Source organism: Poecilia reticulata, linkage group LG13 (genome assembly GCF_000633615.1).
Source record: "Poecilia reticulata strain Guanapo linkage group LG13, Guppy_female_1.0+MT, whole genome shotgun sequence".
NCBI lineage: Eukaryota > Metazoa > Chordata > Actinopteri > Cyprinodontiformes > Poeciliidae > Poecilia > Poecilia reticulata.
In genome coordinates, this window is record NC_024343.1 from 944,211 (window position 1) to 966,662 (window position 22,452).

At 39.6% G+C, this 22,452-nt stretch overlaps 1 protein-coding gene across 1 annotated transcript in view; it reads right to left on the minus strand.

The window, feature by feature from the left end:
• robo1 (roundabout, axon guidance receptor, homolog 1 (Drosophila)) overlaps nt 1-22,452 on the minus strand; it is a 232,849-nt gene that overhangs the window by 156,105 nt on the left and 54,292 nt on the right. The gene's annotated exons all lie outside the window — the stretch shown is intronic.

Consider the following 22,452-nt stretch of genomic DNA (forward strand, 5'->3'; position numbering starts at 1 on the left):
ACAATATGACCAACTAACCTTGGCCGATACTAACCGATGTTAGTATTGGCCGATGGGAGTATGGTGGATTGGCCCTTTTGAAATATATTTTCTCAGAAAATGTTGACGCGTTCAAAACTTACTTTTTCTCTAAATAGGGACAGGGCTGGGAAAAAGTTACAAATACCCAATCTTAACAAAAAAAGGTTTAAAAGGGACATTGACTCAAAAATGACTCAGAATTCAGTCCTTGTCCTGATGGTGTGCTCCACATTCCATTCTTCCATCGAGTCTCTGAAAAGCGGGACCCATCTGCCCCCCCGCATGGCAGACTCATCTAAAGAGTGCTAATCCACTGCCGGGCCGTGCAGCACAGGGCATTAACCAACATAAATGAATGAGTTGGATCCTTGTCTACTTTTCCCATTTCAATCAAACGCTAGGATGGAAACCAGACAGCACGGTCACATTCAGGGGTCAGCCCAGGCTCAATTAGACAGCCCAACACTGATTATTTTAAAGCCCTTAAAGAGCTTCTCCCTGCTGGCTGAAAAATGTGGAAGTAGGGTTCAACAAGAAGGGAAGAGAGAGAGACACAGAAAGAGAGAGAGAGAGAGAGAGAGAGAGAGAGAGAGAGAGAGAGAGAGAGAGAGAGAGAGAGAGAGAAGAGTGTCTTCCCACACAAGCTGTCAGAATGCATACAGTTTATATACAAAGACAGGCTGGTTTAAAGGTAAGAGCATGGTGGCTGGGGGGTCAAAGAGAAGGGACAGGGAGATTGAGGCCCTCCAGTTTACTTTCCGAAGGATAACAGTTGTTAGTAAACTGAGGCTGACCACTGACACCACCATCTGTGGAAAAAAGAGAGAAAATCCCCACAGACCACTGGATTAGTGGTGGCTGTATGTTTTTTTAAAATACTAATTTAATATTTATTCATAAGCGATTGTGCTACAATAACTGCATTTCCATTTCAAATGTGCGCAAAACTTCATCTATATTCCATCCATCCATTTTCTTTACACCCTTGTCCCTCAGTGGGGTCGGCAGGGGTGCTGGTGCCCATCTCCGGCTAACGTTCCAGGCGAGAGGCGGGCTTCACCCTGGACAGGTCGCCAGTCTGTCGCAGGGCAACACAGAGACACACAGGACAAACAATCATGCACACACACACTCACACCTAGGGGCAATTTGGAGAGGCCAATTAACCTGACAGTCATGTTTTCGGACCGTGGGAGGAAACCGGAGTACCCGGAGAAAACCCACGCATACACAGGGAGAACATGCAAACTCCATGCAGAAAGACCGGGGCCGGGGATTGAACCCAGAACCTTCTTGCTGCAAGGCAACAGCTCTACCAACTGTGCCACTGTGCAGCCCTCGTCTATATTCCACTAATGTTAAAAAACCCCCACAATTTTGCAACTGCGCTGTTTCCATAAAATAAGAAACTCAAAACTAGTGAATAAGTTTTGTTAATGCTATAATTCATTAAAACATGCTGCACCATGGTCCTCCCAACTACTTCCTGTCGCCTTTCTCTTCGTGGTTTGCACCAGAGGCAACATCTAGCTGGTTTTTGCATGACTTGTGTTTTGTGAAAAAGGTGCTTCTGCTTCAGTTTTGCAAAAAAAAAAAAACAAAAAAAAAAAACATTTTCAACATGGCCAAAAAGTCCACCTCGTCCTGGCACCAAAACTTTTCATTGAGCTTTTTCGAAATTGGTATGTGTCCATTTTGCAAATTTATTTTAAAAATGTCAAATTATGCAATTATGTGGTCAATGGTAACACAGCTAATGTAGTGGAAATGATGTAAAAACACTGTTAGTGGCCCTTATGTCCATGTAATATTCTGGAAAACATATGCCATACGGTAATAACCTGCGACAGAGACAGAGGTATCCAGAACATAAGTGCTGCTCAAGAACTAAATCCCTGCATTACATCATTTTGTACTCTATGTTAAAGTGATGCATTACTTTCTTCCCCAGCACTGCTGTGTTCATGGCCGACGCAAATGTTTGTGAGGATGAATGAAAGTATAGCTGCTTGTTTGGTGCTTCTTCTTATGTCTCAGCAAGTATTTAGCATTTATTAAAAATTTAAAGAGGCATGGAAAAGTGCCAATTTCTTTGTGAAGTGGCGATGGCGGAGCATTTCATTAAATCTCCGCTTGATAGCGCAGGTCATTTGATTAGGTTGACAACATCTAACCAGTTTTATGCTCTGCAGCTGAACACCGTTAGCGCACCGCCTCTCTCACCTTTCACTCATCGCCTCGATGTGAAATTCCACCCTCAACGTTGCGCATAGCTGAGCAAAATTTCATTATTCCGATGCCAGTCCACAGGAATGTGTGATGACACTTCATTGGAGCATGATCAAAGGGTTAATGCTGGGACAGGACATCTGGGGGGGGGGGGCAATTGATGCAGTTTGGCGATGCAGCATATTTGCTGGCTGAATTGATGGCAAAATGACTCTCTTTACAATTCAAATGTTACCTACTGTTAATCTCAGAGGTTATAAATTGTTTTGTACAAATGTGGACTTCAGTTGACATTGATCTCTGTCAGAAGTTTTCAAAACAAAGCTGACACAGGATAAGAGTGCTAATCAAGGTTCCCAATAGAATTTTACACAGAAATTGTGCATGAAATGGATCATTTTCATCCTTAAACAACTGAATGGTGATCAGTGAATACACTAAATCTAGGCTTTACCAGGTGAAATGAAAACCTTAAAAATATATAATTAATTGGCAACAGTTATGCTAACTATGGAGTTGTGTTAACTAAGCTAGTTGCTAACACAAATGTCAAAAGTGAAAAAGACAACATATGGACTTGTAAACATTTTTCATTACCTACATCAGTGTTTCTCAACCCTGGTCCTCACCGCCCCCCTGCTCTGCATGTTTTTGATGTGCCTCTATTCCAGAACAGCTGATTCACATGATTGCATGACCATAAAGTACTGCAGAAGCCTGTTAATCACCCCAAGATACAATTCAGGTGTGTGGCAGAAGGGAAATATCTGAAACATTCAGGACAGGGGGGCGGTGAGGACCAGGGTTGAGAAACACTGACCTACATACTGGAGAGAAGATATGCACAAACAACTTTAGCAAAACTGGCTATATAGAAACTGCTGCGTGATCTATTCCCTATGTAAGTAATTATTGATGCCTCACTGGAGAAAAAAAAAGAAAAAAAAATGTTTACTCTAACAGTAGTTTTGAAAAGGAATCTGAGCTAAAATCAGCAAAATCTTTACAAAAACCAGGGACAGAAATTCACAAAGTCACAGAATTCTGATGGGTGCCTCTCTAGTCTCTGACTGACACCCCAGCTACAGTTTGAGTTGTGCACATTTTTTAATATATGAATATATACACACACAACACATAAAATATACAAATCTGTGTTCATATATTTTCCTTTGAGTCTCATAGATCTCACTTTGTTTCACAAACTCACTTCACAGAGCATCTGTTTAACATGGCTGAACAGGAGTGGAGCCCAACTGTCTTAACTCGACTTTAAAGTGAGGAGTTGATTATATTTTCTGCAGTACTTCGACCAAAATCAACTGCAAGTCAAAGGGAATTGCATGAAAAAAATAAAAATAAAAAAATAAATAAATATATATATATATATATATGTAGTGCACATCAGTATGGCCAGCTTTTATCATTTAAGGCGATTGGCGTCAGTGAAATCTTTTCTTTCCAGGCAGCATTTCGAAACGGTGATCCACGCTTTTATTTCAACTCGATTGGATTACTGCAACTCACTTTATCTGGGAGTCAGTCTAGTACATAATGCTGTTGCACAACGTCTGACAGGAACTCGAAAGAGGGAGCATGTGACCCCTGTCCTGGCCTCACTTCACTGGCTGCCTGTATATTTTAGGATTCATTTTAAAATTCTTATGTTTGTTTTTAAATCACTGCATAATCTTGCCCCGGCTTACCTCTCTGAGCTTCTTCATCCCTACGTACCCTATCGGTCACTCAGGTCAGCAGATCAGCTGCTCTTGGAGGTACCAAGATCCAGAAGGAACCTCAGAGGGGACAGGGCTTTCTGTCTTTGGCCCTAAATTATGGAACGACTTGCCTTTGCAGGTCAGAGAGGCCCCTTCACTGTCCACTTTTAAAGCTCGTCTTAAAACCCATCTATTTTATTTGGTTTTCAACACCAGCGGGATCTAGTTTTAAATTGTATGGTTTTGTTTTTAAACTGTAAGTTTTTATTTTTTTTATTATGTTGTGTTTTAATGTTCAGCACTTTGTATCAGCTGTGGTTGTTTTAAAGTGCTTTATAAATAAAGTTGGTTTGGTTTGGTTTGGCTCCAGTCAGAGGATTATTTAATATTACATGAGTCCAAAACTAGCATTTGCTGTTGTGTCAAAAACATATTTACTAGGGATGCTCCGGCTCCGATCAGGTTTTTTGCTGTCAATTCCGATACCAATCACCCATGAGGCCGATCTCTGTCGATCACCTGGATTGACTGTTAGTTTTTTGCTTTAGGTATAAATGCTACTATGTGATCTGACAAAATTAATCTGGCAATAGTCACCTAATTTAGGCATAAAACATGCAACACGCTTGCAGGCACAATACAGCAGCTATTCAGTCAAAAGGACAACTGAAAAACCTGCCATTAGTAAATAATATTTAATCGTAAGGCTCTCAGTACCATAAATTATATATGAGTCAAATAAATCTGCCTATACCAAATAATGTCAAGTAAAAAAGGAAACATTCATTCAAAGTCAAACACAGGTTGCATCAAAATGAACACTTCTTCCTGATAGCATTGGCTAGCTGATTAATGCTGGTTCTGATTGGTTGTTTCTGACGCGGAGTAAATCTGCAGAACATAGGAGGAGGGAGAGGATGTGAGGGGCCGTTTAGGACAAAATCTATGTTTTGTCTCTCACAAACTACTAAAGACTCATGCACACACACAAAATATGAAAACTGTACATATATACTAATATATACTAGTAAAATATCACACACACATACAATTTTTCTCTCACACGCATACACAAAATACTAAAATTGCATGCGCACACAGATAAAATGTCACACGCATACAATTTTTATCTCACATGCATACACAAAATACTAACATTGTGCACATACACTACAAAATATCACACATACAATTTTTCTCTCTTACCTTACATAAAACTAAGATTGCACTTATAAACTAATAAAATACAGACTCATTTTCTTTGTATGTGAGAGACTCAGTTTTTATGTGTGAGACATTTTTTGTATGTCTGAGAGACATTTTTTTGTGTGTGTTAGAGTTGTCACGGAAAAGGCGGGGCATAATTTGGAGATCAGATCGCGCATGCGTTGATACCGTAGTAGGGTTGTCACCTTTCAGAAATAACAATAAGGGACGCCCACCACGGCGTGTGGTTCTTCTCATGTGGTGTGACGTCCGCTGCAGTTATTTTATGGTGGTGTTTTTGGTTTTTAAAAAGTGAACCATAGAGCAATCGTTCATACGTAGAGTACTCCAAAATTGTACTCCAATCAGAGTAGCATACCTTAAGCACGTTTAAGTAAGGAAGTGTAAAACATATTCGGTAAACTACTCAAGTACTGAGTAACTGATCATAACACCTGATTTAATATTCAAAATATATCCTCAGACAGCCAAAGGTATAAACGTTATGTGAATATTCTAGTATTTTAAATAATATTACCAGAATAATTTATACAAAAAAGGAGTTAGGTTTGGAGGCTGGTTCTATAACAAATTCACCATGAGGGCAAAGGTAGTCAGTGTTTTTTGAAACAAACAAAAATAAAAGAGCAATATTACATCATTTGATGTAATAAGTGAGCCAAAGAGCCACATCTGTCTCCAGAGATTCAGGTTGCAGATCCCTGACAGATGAAAAGTGTCCTATCTCAATACAGCACTAGAATATTTAATTCATTGTTAAAGTTAAATTGTGAAGGTTAAAAAAAAATCCACCACTGAGTATTAAAATAAGACATTTATTTAGTATAATTTCTTTGGTAGCCCATTGGTCCCCTTCTAGATCCGCCCCTGGGCTGCTGGTCTGTGTCTGATGCATTAATAATAAATAACAACTGAACACTGAGTTCATAAAATATCAACATTTCAAAATAAAACATACAGAAAGCATTAACAAACCTTTTAAAGTTTTTTTTACATTATTTTTCAGGTTATTTGTTTAGCTTTCTGACCGTGATGCTAATCCGGGTGAGTGTTGATAGTTGTGCGCTGCTTTACTGGCCGCTCTGGATGTCCTTTCTTCCTGCATTGAGCCTCGATGTAGCCAACCTCCGTCAAGAGCTTGTTTTTTAAATGTCCCAGTAGATTCGTTGTGTTGATGCATTTTGACGTGCTTCACCCCTGAGGTAAATTTCCATCGCAACACGCAAACTTCCCCGTTCACTCTCAGCGTTATAGTTCCACACCACATAGTTTAGGATTTACTGCTGCGCGCTTGCGCAGTGTGAAGGAAAGAAGAGACGCAGGCTGCGAATGAGATACAGGTGATCTGCTAGAGACCGTCATCGGCGATCACCGATCATACACTTTTTCACGGAAATCGGCCAATTGTGATCGGTGGATGATCAATCGGCACACCTATAATATTTACTGAATGGTGTTGGTAGAAAGTTTCAGAAACACTGCTTTAAAAAAGTAAACATTCTTTGAATAAGTTTTATTTGAAGAAAAGGTGGAAAAACACACTTAAACTGATCAACAAAATGCATCAAGTAGCTTCACTAGGCATTAGATTGTCCATCCATCCATCCTTTTTCTTACACCCTTGTCCCTCAGTGGGGTCGGGAGGGTTGCTGGTGCCCATCTCCAGCTAACGTTCTGGGCAAGAGGCGGGGTCACCCTGGACAGGTCGCCAGTCTGTCGCAACACAGAGACACACAGGACAAACAACCATGCACACACACACTCTCACACCTAGGGACAATTTGGAGAGGCCAATTAACCTGACAGTCATGTTTTCGGACCGTGGGAGGAAACCGGAGTACCGGAGAAAACCCACGCATGCACAGGGAGAACATGCAAACTCCATGCAGAAAGACCGGGGCCGGGAATTAAACCCAGAACCTTCTTGCTGCAAGGCAACAGCTCTACCAACTGCGCCACTGTGCAGCCCGCATTAGATTGTCATTTTATTAAAAAACACAAAGATATGTTATGGAAACTGAATGTGGACCAACATTCTTTTGATTTTTAAAAAAAGTTGATTTTTTTAAGTTACAAAGGTAAACCACAAGTAGCAAGCAAGTACAAAGCAAGCACAAGTTAGCTACCTGAGCACATAGCCTGGCTAATTAAAGAGCAAAAATCAGCTTATCTTTTTGCTATTTTACAAAGAACAGCATAGAGTTTCACATCAGTATTAATAACTTCAAAATATAGCAGGAGTGTATTCTGCATTTTGTATCAATCAAAATCAAAATTATAAATCATCTCAAGCTGGCCAGCACCTCCACACTTCCATTAGCTTAAAAAAAATAGCTAAAATTCTTTCGTCAGTACAAAACCTGTTAAAATGCTTTTGTTCTGCTTCAATGGATTTTCCCTGGAATGCAGTCAAAGTAATACAGGTTTAAGTTTAATGTGTAGTCTACCATTTCCATCCAGCAAAGCTTTTGTCTAGGAGGAAAACCGGTGCCAGCCCCGCCATCTGTGGCTCAGAGGATTAACAGACGGACTGAGGGAGAGTCTTATCTCACCTTGCAGAGATAAATCAGACAGTAAAACAGTGCTGCTCCGGAGGGGAGCGCAGAGGGAGACGGAGGCATTTGAACAGAAAAGCCACACGCAGGCTCCTCTGCAGACTGTTTGTTTAAAAACCTGCTTTAAGGGTTTACGCTTCGCTCTGCCTGCCTGCCCTCGGGGATGAGCAGCCAGTGGCCATTGGCTTGCAGGGCTGTTTGTAATAAGTGGGATAGTCACCTTGATCTCCTGTCCCGTGACACTTTCCAGACAGCAAGACACTTACCAAAAAAAATAACAAGAATGTGGTCTAATTTTCTCTTATCTTGAATATTTTCATATATTTTCTCTCTCTTGGGAGTCTCCTACATTGTGTGGTGTTTGACTTTTTATTATTTTTGCTACATCAAACCTGAATTAAATTGAACTTGATGAATTTATTTCAGACTTTCCAACAAGATAAAACCAAAGTACATATTTGTAAAGCAACACCCTACTACATACCACACATACATAAGAACATACAAATACAGCACTTCTTTGCTGAATATGTCTGAAAAAGGGTATGAAGAAGTTGAACTTCACATCTGAAAATCATACTCAGGAATTAAAGGCACACAAAAATATTTATGAGGGATGTTTATAATACTACAGTAGACTCAGTTCTATTGGAGGTAAAAATTGCAACATTTGTAATATTTTCAGCTGGTGTGGTTTGCTTTCACACTGCACTGTCTCAAACAAATCAAAACCTTTGAAAAAAGGTTCTCCCTGTCACCTATGGTGGCGCTGCACCAAGAACCCCTGAATGACACAACATAAAAACCTCTGAAGAAGACACCAAGCACAACTTTTTTTCATCGTGAAATGTAAACAAAGATGGAATTGTGTCAAATTTTAGTGCTTGTAAGATTTTGCTTTTGTCGTTGGTATAAGATCAGGAGCCGTTTCACCTGCTAGCGCTAGAGTCACGCATTTGCTTTGGTTGTATTTACCCAGCATTCCCTGCCCTATAGTTGGCTACCTGCTTTTGGAGCGGTCTCCGGTCTACTTGGCATTCACAAATGGATTCAAACAGCACCAGTTTTCACTTCAACCAAACCTAGGTTTAAGCAGACCAGAGTTCACTTGTTTGGTCTGAATCAGAGTTCGATTGCACGATAGACGAAAAGGAGTAGAGTTTGATTAAAGTGAACTAAACAGAGCTGGTGTGAAAGCACATCAAGACTTCATATAGTCTAAATATGTGTCAGTCAACTGGAGTTCGGAACAAAACTCATACGTAACTATACAACCCCAATCACAGTCTGCTGAAAAACAAGCAAGAAAAATGCAACAATTGTGTCCAACATGCTGCAGTGAATGTTACTGAATTCTTTGAAACCTCGCTGTCAAGACAAATACCAGATTATGTTTAAAATGTATATACTTTGAGGAATATGAGGACAGCTAAAATAGCATATGTGTCTGGAGGACAATGATGGCTTTATGTTGCTTTGCCTGAAGTGAAGTAGCTGGAAATTGTATTCGGGATGAAAGGAAACCATTTTTCTGTAAGTACATTTCAAGCTTGAAAGAGGCTGCGACATATTTCTCCTTTGAGGCCTGAGGGACTAATAATAATAAAAGAAGTTTTTCTGGTGTGTTAATTTTTATTCAGTGTTTTTTAAATAATCATTACTGCTCCTTCCAATACCAAACAATAAATGTCAGAGTTAAAAATGCTTTTCTGGCTTGAAAGGATTCATTCACAATATTATTAAGTCACCATTGAAATGATTGATCAACAAAAATGTCTCAACAGTTGTGAATGAAAGGATGATAACCTGAGAGTAGCGTTTTTTTAAGAAACAGAGCCTAATTTCAATTGGTCAGACACAGCTTTGATTTAAAGTCAAATTTATACAGCATTTTCATAACTGAAGATAAAGTAGTTACTTGATTATGCTATAAAATGGAACTATGACTGGAAAATACATGATACTCCCCTTTAAAAAGGTACAAAACAGATGTGACTTGCAAAATTATTCAAACATATTAAACTCAAAACATTCAAATGACTTTGTTTACAAAACAGTGCATAAATAATTATGTAGCTTCATTTGTATTTCCATAAACTCAGATCAGGAACTTTGTCCCTGCTGGAAAAAAGGGATCCATTTAATTTTAGATTACAGTTAGATTTTTGTTCTTTTGAATATACAAATATCCTAATCACCAAAAAAATAGACAGTCCATTTAGAGTGACTGCGAAATGAAGTGCAGGATAACTGCTCTGTTGCAGATCAGAAGCTGAACTGAATCACACAGACTTAAAAAAAAATACTGGCAAAGCAGAGAAAAAAGGGTCACTTATACCTGTTGACATCAATCAATAGTAGTCAAGAAAATTGATTCTCCCTGTGTAGGGCCAAAGCAGCGCTGGAGGGGAATCTGGATTCTGAGCCTGCCAGTGAATTTCATTCAAGAATGACTTACGTTGCGAGCGGTCTGTGCAGAGCTTTGGGATGAAAGCCAGCTGCTGGGGCCACTGTGGCAACCAACTGCTTCACCACTGCAGATCGCTTTCTGTTTGCCAACAGCAAATAAGTGCCTCTGGACCACTTAGAACCAGCATTTTTTTTCTTTTTTCCTGCAAACAAAAGCAGCCTGGCACTGAGATGACACAAGCTCTTCTTGCTGGCCACTACAGAGACCAGATCAAACAACGTGCTGAATATGGAACCAAACCAAAGCCAATACGGTGAAGAACTGCAAACTGGCCAAAATGCACAACAGTGGCATACTGCAAGGACAAAAAGAATATGAAAAAGAAAAGAAAAATCTATGTCTATATTTTATTCTGGCATATTTCTTTATGGCTGACAAATCACCAGTCATAAAATAAAACTGGTTCAGGGCAACAGAGGACAGACGTTTCTATCTTTATCCTAATTCTGCTTCCTACCATAAAGTGTTTCTTATATTGCTTGTGGTTTTGAAGAGTCAAAACCACAAGCAATATAAGAAACACTTTATTTCTTTTTTGAGCTTGAAAAAAAGAGTGTTTTCACTCAGTTCAATTGGGGACGAAAATGTCAACATTGTTACATTTTCAGCTGGTGTGGTTTTCCTTCACACTGCACTGTGTCAAACAAACTAAACCGTTTGAAAAATCGGTCCTCCCTCGCAAAATTGGCTGATGACTAGAGCTCATCAACTTTCTGCAGGTCAGAAAATCAAAAATCTGTTCCTTTTCCTACCAGCAGCAAACAATGTTTCTGAGTGAAGAATAGTGAAAGTTACCCATTTTAAGTATCGATAAGGTGCTTAAAAGTTAAATTAAAGAAAAAATATATATATTTTCTACAATAAGTTGGCATGGGTTAGGATTGTGCGTTGTACTAAGGTCCAATAGGTTTTCTAAATAAAAGTCTTGCTCACAAACTGCCATGAAAACACACAACAAAAACTTTTTTCTGCCAATATTTCAGTTGGTAAAAGTTCAGTTGCAGGCACATGTAGCTATAAACATACATGCATTCACAAACAAATGTCACACACACTCTCTTGGACACACACACGCAGCACGCTTATAGCGAGAGAGTTGCCAGCTGTCGGAGATCTTAGAGAACAGAACACCACCTGTCTCCTTATCTCCGCCTCGCGAGCCAACAGAGACAATCAGTCCAACTGCAGCCTCCTCCTTTAACTCTCTTATCCCACACTTAATGGCAGCTTGTCTGCAATTTTCTCTTTATATCTTTGTTCGTCCTTGCTATCTGTCCTTCGGCATGTTTGATCTGAAAACATTAGATTCTAGGCAGGCATTTCATCTCTCATCAAGGCGACGCGCCGATTCTGACGCAGTATCTCAGCAGAGGAAACCTGAGGACGGTGTAGGCGGATAATATGGACGCCTTGGCCAGATGTTTCTCCTGCTTGCTGCCAGTTAGGAATTCGGCCATCGGGTCAGCGATGGCATGTGTATGGAACGGGGGTGCGAGGTCAACGATTCCCTGTCTCTGTGTTTATATGATCTCATTGCTTCAGCTCTTCTCTCTCTGAGCCCACGGTTCTGTGCATTTCAGTCACTTTGATAGAAGCCAGGCGAAGCAACGGGGCGGCAAAGTCCAACTGCCGATAAACCTGCTTTAGTTTCTGACTGAACACAAACCAACACAATGAAGCGACACAACCCTGTAGGCCCAATAGAAAAGATGGGCAGCCCAACTAATGATGGTGGGTAAAACATTTGTTTTTTCCAAATGCCAAGCTAACACGTTTTCCAAACATTGCTATTCAACCCCTTCATCATGATATCTCTAAATACCCAAATGGTGTGTAAGCTAATCTGAGTATGAATAAAGATATTCAAACATCAGCGAACAAACAGCATCATGAATGCCAAGTAACACCAGAAAGACTTAAGAAGTTTTGTTTGCCGTCTGTCATAAATAATGTAAGGCAACAGCAAATATGTGGCTGTGGTCATTCAAGCAAAGTGATGACAGCACCATTATGCCAGATTAGATTTGTGGAGGAAAATTGCTGGTGGTGGCAGCAGCATGCACCATGCTGTAGGGCTTTCCTTCAGTAATGCCAGGGAGGCATGTCAGAGATAGAGCCATAAGTAGCACCTTTTATAAAATTCCATAAGCCATGTAATGCATACAGCTGAAGGAGAGGCTGCTCGGATTAGATGAGACCAAAATAGAATTTTTTTGGCCAACATGTGAAGACTTGATGGGAAGATGAATGGAGCTAAATAGAGGGGAATCCTGAAAGAAGACAAGTCATAAACTAATAGACTGGAGTCTGAGAAGGGAGTTCAACTCCCAGCAGTACAATGACCCTGAACAAGCAGCCAGAGACGCAACAGAATGCTGCAGGTCAAAGAATATTTATGTTTTAAAACGGCTCACTCAGTGTCCAAACCTAGATTAAATTGGGAAGTTGTGTCTTTAGTGTAATTTTCCCTTCAACTGACAATTATGCACAAATGTGTGTTTGTTTAAGACTGGGGTGTATAAAGGTGGTACAGGGTCTGTTTGTGGCCCTTATAATTATGTTGTATGGCCAACGGAGACAATTCACAAATGGTATGAATTTGTCCACACAGGTGGTTTTCAGAAAGAAATATCAATTGATTCAAGACCTTTCAGAAAAGATAAAAAATACAAATCTTCCAAAAATGGAAACCGTTAGATCCAATGTGTTTTAAACACATTTCTTTGCTTTCATTTTAATTTAATCAGAAATGGGACAATAAAACATTGAATTACCTAGAAAAATGCAGTTAGTTTCAGTCTTATTTGTAAAAAGCAAGCCTTTTCAAAGAAAGAATGAATACTAATTTAGTTTTATGTGCTGTGAAGAGTAGATAGGATTGTCAATCCCTCGATTATATCTAGCCCTTTAGGCTTTGTTGAACGTTGTGAGGCTTTTTCTACGTTTTTTATAGAAAAAATTGAAGTTCTTAGAGGCTCGAATAAGCTGGTAGATTTAGATTCCCATGTAATGCCACAATGCATAGCTATTCTGGAACATTTTCAGCCAGTTTCTATAGATGAACTGACTTTGGTTATTAAGCATCTGCGGCCTTCAAATTATCCATTGGACTGTCTTCCTACTCATCTGATTTTTGGCAGCTATATCCTTAAGGTGATAAATGCCTCATTGCAGTCAGGTTGTGTCCCATCTACTCTTAAACATGCTGTGGTTAAACCCCTTCTTAAAAAATCCAATCTAGACTCCAGTGACCTAGCAAATTTCAGGCCCATTTCTAAATTGCCTTTTTTATCTAAAATTCTTGAAAAATTTGTTTTTATTCAGCTTGAAATGTTTTTAAAAAAAGATAATAATATAACTGAGAAGTTTCAGTCTGGGTTTAAAGTTGCTCATAGCACTGAATTTGCTTTGCTCCGAGTGTATAATGATCCCCTCTTAACAGTTGATTCAAGCAACGTTGCAGTTTTATTACTTCTAGATTTGAGCTCTGCATTTGACACTGTAGATCATCAGATTCTCTTACATAGATTAAAACACTGTGTTGGCCTGAGGGGCTCAGTATTTGAATGGTTTAAATCTTACTTAGAAAACAGAACCTTCTCTGTTCATCTTAACCAATTCTGTTCTGGGGTCAGACCTTTAAAGTATGTTCCCCAAGGGTCAATTTTAGGGCCCATTTTGTTTATCTTGTATTTACTGTCTCTTGGTAAGATTTTCCAAAAAATTAATATTTCCTTTCATTGCTTTGCAGATGACATCCAGATTTATTTGCCCCTTAAAATGCAAAATGGTACAAATGATTCTCTTCATCTGTTGCTAAACTGTTTAGCTGAAGTTAAATTATGGATGGAAAAAAACTTTCTTCACCTCAATGAAAGCAAAACTCAAGTTCTATTATTTGGTCAAAAACTTCAGACTACAAATCCAGATCAAATTCTCGGTTCCTTGGCTCGGTCTTATCAGACCTCTGCTAGGAATCTTGGTTTCACTTTTGACAGCTCCCTAAAGTTAGATAAACAAGTTAGTTCTGTCGTTAAATTGAGTTTCTACCACCTTCGGCTTTTAGCAAAAGTTAAATCTTACTTCTGTTTTAAGGACTTTGAAGGACTTATTCATGCTTTCATAACAACTCGTCTGGATTACTGCAACTCTTTATATAAAGGGATGGATAAATCACAGATTCAGCGACTTCGAATGATCCAGAACGCAGCAGCACGGCTTCTCACAGGAACCAGGAAGCATGACCATAAGGCCAACTCTGGCATCTTTACACTGGCTGCCTGTCTTTTATCAAATATATTTTAAGATTCTTTTGTTAACTTATAAAGTTTTAAATGGGTTAGCCCCCCCTTATCTTTTGGGACTTTTTAAATTTCCGATCTGTGTCCAGAACCGTACGATCAAATAATCAGTTATTACTGACAGTTCCTCGGACTCAACTTAAGAGGAAAGGAGATCAAGCTTTTTCTGTTGCTGCTCCTGTTTTATGGAATAACTTACCTTTCCAGATTAGATCTGCCCACAGCCTGGATCATTTTAAATCGCTTCTTAAAACTTATTTTTACTCTTTGGCATTTAATTGATGTATTGTTTTGTGCTCTGTTTTGTCATTTGTGTTGTCGTTCTTGTACAGCACTTTGGTGCAGTTTTTTACATGTTTTAAAGTGCTATATAAATAAATTTGACATTGACATTGACAAGAGACCCAAAATGTTCAATATGAATGTGGGAAAATAACGGACTGCAAAAAACTACATAAGTCAAACTGGTTGGTTTCATTCAATTGTGTGTGTTTTTAATCACAAGACAAGAAATCTGGTCCTAAAACTGAAGAATGGTGGCTCAGATGGCAAAAAGTTTTAACATTGCATGGTTAGCACACAATTTTCCCTGAAATACACCAAAGTTGTAGGTAGTTACAAAATGCCAAAAAAAAAGTTCAAGGGACTTGCATACTTTTTGCAAGGAACTGATGCAGTTAGAGTATGAAACAAATGAGGGCTTTGCATGGATCAAATCAAGTAAAGGAAGCATAAACTCAATCCTTTCTGGCAACCAGAGGGGCTACAAGTCAAATAAAAACAACACGTCCTGTTTCCAGGTAACCAGCCGTAGTGAGCATGTGAATATAAGGGCAGTGCTAATGGGCCAGAATTCCCCTGAGAAGCACACTTTCCAACCGTCCTGTTCATACTGTACAAAGTACACAGGAGCAGCTAGCAAGGGGAAGCAATCGCACAAGGAATGCGTGATGGTTCAACCAGCTGCATCTGAGTTATGGTTTGAATCAGCAAGGCCAGGCTGATGTTTTTCAGGCTGCCTGAAACGTGTGACAACAGATGTAGTCCAAGACGGTGAAGAACAGCTAAAATTAACCCAGGAGTTAAGCGTGGATTGAGGTGGGCCCCCTGAGCGGGGAGCTTCCATCCCTCAGGAATAAGGCGGGTGCCAGGCAAAGTGAAGCAGGCCAACTGAGGAATGGCTGCACCGGTCTGCCGGGGTTCCATCGGTCTCAGAGCACGGCAACTCTTTGGGAGTTGAAGGAAAACTTAAATGGCAGGAGCAAACCTCGGCTACCATGATTAATAAACCTCAGCAACACGCAGAGAGACGATTAACTTATTCCCCCCCCTGCTGATACCCTTCCATGTTGCTTGTTGCATCTCTGTCAGACAATCAATAAGCTATTATAGCTCCAAACAGCAGGCAAATTAGCTTAGGGCTGCCCCTGCAGAGTCGGCACTCCAAGCTAATTCCACCGGAGGGCGAAAAAAACCCCCAATGAGACGCAAAGATTGGTTCTTGAGCTAATCACCTGCCACATCGTTACTATTAGCAATATTCTTACAGTGAACTTACAACCAGTTCTGAGGCATGACTATGGAAACAAGTTACTTTCTTAACAAGCCAAAGAAAAATTGGGCCTTTTTGGAACAAGTAAGTAAAGAACAAAACATGAGTACTGGTTAAACTGGAGTTGAAAAGCAGCATTAGGGTGGGTCAAACCTTTGCTAATTTTAGAGAGGAAGAAGACTTGAGGCCTTTCTGTACCGTCTTACTGATACTGCGTTTCCATCACACGTGTATGCAAACCTTTGTCGGTATTCTGCTCATGTCAAAAATATATTTGGCAATTACGGTGTTTCCTTTAAATAAGAAATTAAAATCACATGTGAATAATCTTTTTTATGCGATAAGTCATCAAAAACATGGCAGTTACAAATGTTAACAGTTAAATGAGATTATATTTATAATATTCATGGCTGATTGATTCTCCTCTTTCCACTTCCTGTCGTCTTCTGTCGTTTTCAGTAGTAACCTCCGGTTCTTCATTAAGTGACTCATATGACGTTTCCATTGCAGTTTTGCAAAACACATCGACTGAAAAACCATCTCATTCTCACACAAAATATTTTTGCAAAAAAACTTGACTTTTTCCAAAATGTATGTTTCCATTAAGTGAATTTACTTTTGTAATTTCAATTTATGCAATTCTGTGGTTAATGGAAACGTAGGTGAGCCAATGGGTTAAAGAAGCGAAGGGTAGCCATGACAGCTTAGCATTTGATGCCATAGTAAACCAGGTGGTGGTGGAATGGAAGGAGTCCAGAGAGGAAGAATAGAGAAGTTCCCCTCGAGCCGAACAACAATACGATATCCATCCAATTCAAAGCTTCACTGCTGAGTCAGATGTCAGCTATTTCAAACGTATCCAAAGCGACACAGAGAACTGCTTGATATTTGAATGGGTCCTCATCTTTTCTTTCTTCGCACATGACGTCCCTGTGTCTGTCTTTTATCCAGCTCTTTGCCAGTATATGGTTACGTGGAGCTCTTTTTGTTATCTGGCCACACCCTGTTTAGAAAGGTCAATTGGGAACAAAGAGGGGGTGAGAGTGTCTCTGTTCTATTCACTGCTCTGCCTGGCTCCATGTCTCCTTATGATCTTTCTTAAAGCGTTGTGTATGTTTACATACCCACCACTGGGGCTGTTCACCACACATATAGTTAGGCCTGAGGTGGATAAACACGATTTGCTGACTTAATAAAGTGAGGCAGATGTTTAAACACATCTAAAGATGCAACAGGTTTTTATTTCTGTTCAGTGTAAGTTTGATGCTTTCCTACCCATCCTTGTGTTTTTGTTACAGATGCACCAAGAAATTATCTGTCAACTGGAATTAGCATTCATCTTGATGGAACCTGACTGGAAAATAATATCTATTTCCATTCTATGAACACTAGAATAACGTCCACGGTGGCCTCCAACAATAAGTGCTGTAAAATTTCAAACAAAAATGTGAAAATGTTTTTTAAACCCACTTGTAGAGATTGAATTGAAATGTTCAATCTTGGAATGCTATTGGACAGAAAATTTGAAATATAAGGGTCCCCTACAGCAGTGGTCTCCAACCTTTTTATTACCACGGACCGGTCAAGACTTGGAAATTTTGCTGCAGCCCGGGGGATGAAGGGGGCGTGAACCTTCAGATAAGGCCTCTGCATGACGAAGCTGAAGTTGGTTTTGATTTCTAGCTGCCAATAGCTAAAGGGCGATTCCACTTAATTTTTCACTACCTTCCGCATCATTAATCGACTGTAGTTCAAAATCTACTATACCTAGACACTTCAAACCTGGRCTARATTATTCTGCTCTAATAGCAGAATATKTAAAACCATGTTTGGGATTTGTKAAAHCTTTKTCTGATTTGTGAAAACTTATTAAAATTCGATTTTCACCATTTTTGGCACCTCTGTCATTACTAAAACTGYTCTAATTAAAAATCTACAACTCATACACACTTCAAACCTGGACTAGATTATTCTGCTCTAATAGCAGAATATTTAAAACCATGTTTGGGATTTGTGAAACCTTTTTCTGATTTGTGAAAACTTATTAAAATTCGATTTTCACAATTTTTTGGCCACAAAAACAAACATTTTACTTCGTGAAAATTTTATCTCACGATAATGACTAACAGAAGCCCTGAGCTTGTTTCTCTGCAACTAGACGGTCCGATCTGGGAGTGATGAGCGACAATGACACCCGAAGTGTTGCTTATATAAGAAGTGTTGCTTATATCCACTGCGAAGCAGTTTGAAGCTTCATTGCCTCATTAGCAGCCGGTCGCCGCATGTTACGCACAGGGGCTTGTAATGTGGGACTCACCTACCGGTCTGGGATAAATCCATTCTCCTGTCTCTTCTCTGGGCCTTTTCCCCTTTGCAAAGAAACTTTCCAAAGACATCTGATCTGTTTCTTACTCATTTTGCTGCTTGTGGCCTCAGTGTTGGYGYGCAAGTAACCGARAGAATCCGGTTAAAGGATTTTCAAAATAAAAGATCATCCAGACTCAAATAATACATAAAACGGAAATATTAAATTATTTCTTGCGCGGCCCGGTGCCAATTGGTCCACGGACCGGGGGTTGGGGTCCACTGCCCTACAGAGTCACAAAATACCACAACTTGAAAATCCTTGGTTGAGCAGGATCTATATGAATATCTAATTAATTTACTCGACCAGATTTTTCAAAAAAAAGGGGGAGGGGGGGACTACAATATCTATAACATCTATATATGTACCATATTTTCCGCACTATAAGGTTCACCTTCAATTAATGGCCTATTTTAAAACTTTTTTCATATATAAGGTGCACCGCATTATAAGGCGCATAGAATAGACGCTACAGTAGAGGCTGGAATTACTTTATGCATCCACTAGATGGAGTTCCACTAAAGGGAATGTCAACAAAACAGTCTGACTACGGTTAGCAAGGAGAGTCTTCCACAACTTGGCCGGGGCGTGGGCGGACAATGGTCACCCTTCTCCGTTCGCGCACAGCATCTTCGTGGAGAACGTGGTGCTAAATGACCTGCAGACGACCTGATTCTAGACGGTCGGTAGGTAGATCGGTCAGTCAAACTTTATTAACAAACCAGCGTTCTGACAACTACCCCAGCATGCACCGTGCGCTTCTTCTTCTACGGGCGAAAATGAAGTCGGCGGCTGTTTACCGTAGTTGCTTAGACCTGTTGTGGCTCAATATTGGTCCATATTTAAGGCGCACCGGGTTATAAGGTGCACTGTCGGCTTTTGAGGAAATTAAAGGTTTTTATGTGCGCCTTATAGTGTGGAAAATACGGTACTTTTTGTGCAATATTAATTTTGTGTTGAATTAATCTAACACAAACATAAGACCTCATAACCTTTTTGTTTTTCTGTCTACCTTTTTCTTTCTTTCATTTTTTTAACCAACAATGAGGTGAATGTAAGAAGCTATTTAAAAATAAATAGCATTTTTTTATGACAGAGTAATATATAATTTTTGTCCACTCACAAGTGCCAAGCAAGTCTTTTACCAGGCAATGGCAGGCTGAAAGCAGAACGACAAAGATGTTTCATTTTGAGTCCTTAACCTCTTTCTGTTACCAAAAATGTTATATTCGGAAACATTGCAGACTTTTTAGAATTCTCAAAACGAAGGTAAGTTTACATTTCTGTTTTTTTTTTTTTTTTCATTAGCCATGCTAATCACTAATGTAAGGCACCAAATCCTTTGCTGCTGCTATAAATAGCTTTAAAACTCATGGGAGAGTGACTACAAGAAAATATTTGTCAATTATATTTTTATACATTTTCAACAGTTCCAAATGAGAAATTGGGATCAGCAGCAGATCAAAAATGTGCATAAAATTTAAATGGTTTACAAAATCCTGATCAGTGCATCACTAATTTCTGTGAACTTGATCATCTGTCACAGTATTTAACCTTATGCAACTATGGGTAAAACTAACAGAATGCTAAATATCTCAATATTTAGCATTCTGTTAGTTTTACCCGTAGTAAAACTAGCAGATTAGGAGTGCACCAATTTATCGGCACCGATCTAAGATTGGCTGATACTTGCATGTGAAGCTGATCTTATCCCCCGATCAAATCAACCTCAGCAAAGGTCTAAAAATCAACCACTGTCCTCTTCTGCTCTGCAGTGACAGAGGTTTGTCTGACAGACCGGTCCACCAGGTCATGTCTGCATGTTTGCAGTTAACAATAGTCACAACACTTTTACTAAGTTGGCGACTTTCTTGCTATCTTTAGCGACATTTCAGACAAAGAAAATTGGCAGTTCAGGCTTTTTAAAGATAATTGACGATCGGCCAGAAAACTGCAGTCGATTCACCACTACAAAAAATGTGCGTGTTATGTTCAGAGATTCCAGTAGAATCCCAAAGAAATCACTGGCAACAATTTTCTCTCATACAGACCTATTTTTGGGTGTGTGTGACTCAACAAAAGGCTCGTTTTAAAGCAGTAGGCACCCTAAAGATCAAATTATCTACCTCAGGTAACAAGGATAATTAGATGTCAGTAGAATGCCAGCACTTATTCGCTGTTTGCATTAGTCATCGACTGATGGCAGAGTTGTGACTATTCCTAGTCAGCAGCAAGAAGACTGTCTTATTTGTAGTCCAAGAGCACAAGGCAGATCATTATCAGTGTTTGGGTCTACTGCTTACCTCACCAGCTATGGCTGCCTGTCATGCAGCAGACTCAGCAACATGCTACAAAGCTGATTATATTTCAGCTGTTTTTTTCCCCCCCACTTTTCTCTTTGTCTCGTTTGTACGCTTTAGTTTTAGCTAATAGTTGAGAAGTTGGTAGTATGTCATCCCTGAATGAATCGTAATGGCAAAGCGTCGCATGATTTGCTCAGACTCATCTTATGTGGACCTTGATTACATTGTTGGACCCTTTTAAGGTACTGGGTGAAATCCCCTTCAAGCTCTCCTCACCAAACCGCTTAATCACCCCATAGCTTCATCAACTTGAAGGAGCACGTCGGAAGGTTTCAAGCAAGGGCTTAACTGGGTTTAATAACCAGAGTATGTCCGTGTAGCAGAAAGCCTCATCATATGACCAGATACAAGAACTGCTCACACGGCCCTCACAGACACAAACACATGTTCAGGCAGACTCTTGACTTTTTTTTTTTTCTTTTTGGCCACACTGCCAAGAGAAGATTACACTTTACAGCACGAAAAATATCAAGGTCTCTGCAGAAGAGGTGAAGATTAGAGAAAGCAGCATGCGTTCATCTGCCTCATGACATGCAGACAAAGATGCAATCTAAGCAAACGGATACTTCAAAACAACTTAAGACATTTGAACTGAACTTTGTGTGTACAGAAAACACAGTTATTTTGAGTGAGAAGGGAAGGCTCGGAATGAGCTATCAGTTCTCATTCCGAGCGGCTCTCCAAGGGCAATTGAATAAAGATCACACATAGTGCATCTTATCTGCTCTAGACCAGCACTTCAAAATACTAATATCATACTTGAGGGTCCTGGATGCAGCAGCCATTGTGAGCATGGTGGTTTTGTGCTCTGGAAGCAGTCAAAGGATTGCAGGGAAGTCAAAAACTATTCACGACCGTGAAGAAGGAGGGAAGAAAACTAAAGCCCCAACCAAAACATACAGAGCAGAGTGCAGCAGAGCTTCTTTTTCAGGGACGTTTTACGATACCTGTGCAACGTCAACATATGCGAGGCATAATCGCTCAGGAAAGCAGTTTAAGTGGACTCCATGAATCAGTTTATTTCTTTTCCCCTTAAAGGAGATGAAGCATTTCCTACACAACTGCAGACAGAGAGACGAGAAAGTCGCAGCTAAGCAGATGCATTTAAACAGATCATACTTTAGGTTCTCAAGTTATATACATAAGGAGACATCAAACAGCAATATATGTCCAATGCTTTCCATAAATATTCACTTAAAATGCTTTTTAGATTTTGCAATGCTGTATTAAAGTTCAACATGTTTTATTGGAATTTTATGTAATAGACCAACAGAGAAAGATGTTTCCATTGACCATAAAAATGCACAAATTGGAAGTAGGAATAAAATTTGCTTAATGGAAACACTGCAATTTAAATGTTTTTTTTTTTATATTTTAAAAATACATATTTTCTGATCAAATGTTTTTGCGATAGGATGAGTTGTTTTATTTTAGCAGCATAGAAATTTATGTATTTTGCAAAACTGCAATGGAAATTTTTTTTTTTCCACATCACGAGAAACACCAGTTTGTATACAGCAAGAACGCACTGGCCTCCTTAAGCAGCTGGCTCCACCAGAAGTCTCACAGCATCGCACAGTTAATCAAAAGTTAATTTCGTCATTCGCAAGTGTTCGATCTACAGCTCTTCTGTAAAATCGTCCACTACAGA